General features: G+C 42.3%; 1 long non-coding RNA gene across 1 annotated transcript; it reads right to left on the reverse strand.

The window, feature by feature from the left end:
- Positions 1 to 657: 657 nt before the first annotated feature.
- On the reverse strand, positions 658 to 1,090 carry LOC142384640 (uncharacterized). Its single transcript, XR_012770093.1, has 3 exons — positions 1,018 to 1,090; positions 842 to 930; positions 658 to 732 (listed from the first exon to the last, which is right to left on the reverse strand). It is a non-coding gene; the product is annotated as an uncharacterized LOC142384640 (long non-coding RNA).
- Positions 1,091 to 3,886: the final 2,796 nt, after the last annotated feature.

Raw genomic sequence — 3,886 nt, forward strand, 5'->3', positions numbered from 1 at the left:
TCACTGCACGAAAAGAGGGATTTGTGTCACTGTGGACGGCAGTGAACATCCGCGAATTTGCCTAATTTTCGGACGCACCTGGGCGCTTGCAGGCAGACAAACTTTAAGTTTGTTGAGCGAGAAAATCGTCGGAAACGAACCCGACTCGCGGCGGGCTCTCACAGCGGGGTGCTAATGGCTCAGCGATTAGCACCCCGCTGTGAGAGTGCCTGGACCTCTCACTGGCCTCGCTGGTATTGGACGAAAAAGGCACGTGATTACATAAAAAAGCTCCTGTAAAGCTGACCGCCCATTGGCCAATAAGGTTAATATATGCATACTTTATATGGGCATATCACTCAGCAATTATGATTAATAATTGTGATTATGATTACTAATATTCCTGGGATGTTTGTGTACTTTATATATTCACGTCATTCTTATAAGCTGCACTATGACTAGGCTATGAATGCAGGCATGAATGACGTGAATCTATTGAGGAAATGAAAAAGGAAACTTTTTTTTTTAAAGCGCTTTTATTGCCACACCACACAATGTACATAGCTTACATTGTAATAAGAACCATATTGATAATAAAGAATTGAAAACTATATACACACACACTGCTGTAGCCTACAATATACAAAATAAGCCTAAACGCCGCCGTTTGGAATCCGCATTACTCCGGTCCCTGCAGGGTCTGCGGGAGTTGTCAGACGTCCTCATCCTGGATCAGAAGCTGGCTTCTGGGAGCTGTTGGAATAACCAATAAATAATCAAAACATAGTCTATCCATGCACAGCATATTGACAACTTGTCTATAAAGTAACAAAAGTCATATTGACAGCGTATATGTTCTAACTCTCTTTCACTCTTCTGTGGTGAGACTGTGAGTATTTCGGGTTGGCTTCAAGACGCGCCTGTAGCACAGCACACAGGTCCGTCACGCTGCTAAAAAAAAAAAACAAGAGGAATGAATAAAATGACCAGTGCTTAAAAGTATCAGTGCCAGCCGTGGTAAAAGTCAGCGCCGCTCACCCTCGATAGTGTCCCCGTCTACCTCTCTGAAGTTCGGACTGTCTGACACCGCCTCCTTCAGGCGACTCGTTACATCCATATTGTGAGGTGACAGTAGCCTGTAAAAACAATAGTCCTATGGTTAATAAAAAAAAACTGCATTGACGTAACGTAACATCAGGTCCAACTCAACTAGATATTGGGAGAACATTCACTTATTCTTACCCTTGACCTGGATTATAATGCCACGGTGAGTTATGCAGGCGGCGAACTGCTTCCTATAAATTGAAAACACGAAATTCATTTTTTTAAATAAAGCAACTCACACTGGTTTTCACGTGATGGACACAATTAAGTTGAGTTCTAAAGCCACAGTCAATAACCTACTCTTACCGCGATTTTCGGATTCTGTATCCGCCTTCTCTTGGGGGTGCGCTCTTCAACTTCTCTGGAATGTAACTCCAGTCCGTTCTCGACGGCCATCTTGCCTCCAACCTAGCGAATCTCTGGTCGATTCCCTCCAGAACCCTCTCCACGACCGTATCCACAGTGCTAGCCACCATACGAGACATCCCGGTCGTAGCATTCAACAGGACTTTCATTTTATCTGCCTGTAAGCAAGTGAGTAAGTAAGTTTAATATACAGCACATTTAAAATCAGCGAGAACTGTCCCAAGTGCTGTACAGTGTCAACAAGACTAAAATTAAACAATCAAATGGTCATGTGCAAGTAGAAAAAAACACACAAACCTGTAGATCCGCAGAGAGTTGCTGGGGAGTTGAAAGCAAGTCGTCTTCCAGCCATTGTATTCCGCAAACCAGGGCAGTTTTCACAGCACGGGACCTCAGCGATTTCTGTCTGCCTTTCTGCCGCCAGATCTGCTCCTTAAACTTTTTGTTTACACTGCACGACACAATGTTTCTCATACGTGATTGAACGAGAGCTTATGCGAGCCGTTAAGCTCCACCAATCATATGCGTATACGTCATTACACGGAATACTCGCGAGACAACCTCCCGTCCTTTTGCTATTTAATGTTGTCTGACCACAGCTGGCAATTTGCACTGTTTTGACACAAAAATGGACTCTGCAAGGACAAAGAAAAGACCTCGGCGATATTGTGACCATTGTGACACCGAATTAAGCCATACACAATAAAACACTGAGCGCACTACTGCACATTATGTATACAGGCCAGATTTCTATATTTTTATTTCTATATTTCTATTTTATTTAAGAAACCTTTTAGAATATTGCTGTTGCATGCTTATTTTATCTTTATCTTATCTTTATTATTATACATTTGGACATCCAGTGCGGGCAACAAAGAAAAGAATTTAATTGTTCAGGGAAACACGTTTCTAACTGCACATATGACAATAAACCTTTGAATCCTTGAATCCTTGAATTTTGCCCACAAAAAGCGGTATTACAAAAGAAGTGTTTGGGAGAAAAAAAAACAGATATGCATCACCTGTCACCAGCAGACAGCGTGCACCTCTTCTTTTTCAAGACAACACAGCAACAAACTTGGCTGGAGTTGGAGGTGATAGTGATGAACGTGTAGAAACAGGCCTGCCCACCCCCCACCTCACCTCACCCCACCCCACTTGAAAATGACTGTGGCAGCTCCTGACCTGATCACTGGCATTTACATATTAAAGGCTCTCCTGAGTAGGGGAGGGGAGGGGGGCATGGGGGAGCAGTTGCCAGGTCAATTTGCGACAACTTGGGCCAAGTTTTCACTTTTACCACCGCAAATGCAGGGGCTTAACGTATGCGGACATGTAAGGGGCCACATACATCCACAAATCCCTCTTTTCATGCAGTGAGTCATCAGCCATTAGCTCCTCCAAGCTGCTGCCTAGCACTTAAAAAATCAAATAAACGATTCCCATAACAGAGGAGAAGACAATAGGAGGATAGCAAACATTGTCAGAAGATAAGACAGTTAACAGAAGTAAAAGGTAAAGTGGAGGTAAAAAATAAATAAAAGAAACTCTCAAAGAGAGCTACTTGTACAACTGCTTGAAAGGCAGAGATGCTTTGGACCCTGCACCCATAAGCCATCAGTATTACTGCACTTTCATGCATATCCCTATTGGCTTCACTTTAAGTAACTGACTACATCAATCTTTTACATAGTTTATGGTCACTACAAAATTCAGTGTCACACATTTTAGAATGAACTTCTAAACAAGCCTGAAAGGTTTAGATAAGACATCCTTTGTCATTCTTCAGATGAGCATTTATATTTTCCTTCACACACTTTCCAAATGCTTTTGTGTGTGTTAAAATGCATATTTTAATCAGTTTGTTTTTTGGAAAGTAAGTCTTTTTCACACCCTTTGCTATGGTCATTAATGCATTTTGACAAAGGTTTGTTTACCATAGTGTCTACGTTGGCTTTCTCTCATATTCTGCGAGTTTTCATTCGGAGATAAAAGTCACTGATAGAGAGTGGCTTTGTTCAGCCAAGTTCTTGAACTAGAACAGGAAATCTGGAGACAGAGGACCAGAAGTACAATATGAATACACTTTTATCAGGAAATCTGCACACACCAAAGGATTGTGGTAATGGCAAAGTGCTCAGTGGGGACAAGGAAGAACACTACACAGACCATGGCTCTGCTACTGCTCACACAGGGAGTAATTATCCTTGAATCTCCTCCGGTTACAATATTCAGTATTCCTGGAACAGCTTCACAATTGTCCACTACAAAAGACTATTTCAACCTCTTCCTAATAAGCAGAGTTAGTTTTTTCAAAACCTGTACAGCACATGTGATTAATTCTGCTGTGTAGGCTGCCCCCCACCCTTATCCCTAACACACACACACACACACACACACACACACACACACACACACACACACACACACATACTGT

This window comes from Odontesthes bonariensis, chromosome 7 (genome assembly GCF_027942865.1).
Source record: "Odontesthes bonariensis isolate fOdoBon6 chromosome 7, fOdoBon6.hap1, whole genome shotgun sequence".
NCBI lineage: Eukaryota > Metazoa > Chordata > Actinopteri > Atheriniformes > Atherinopsidae > Odontesthes > Odontesthes bonariensis.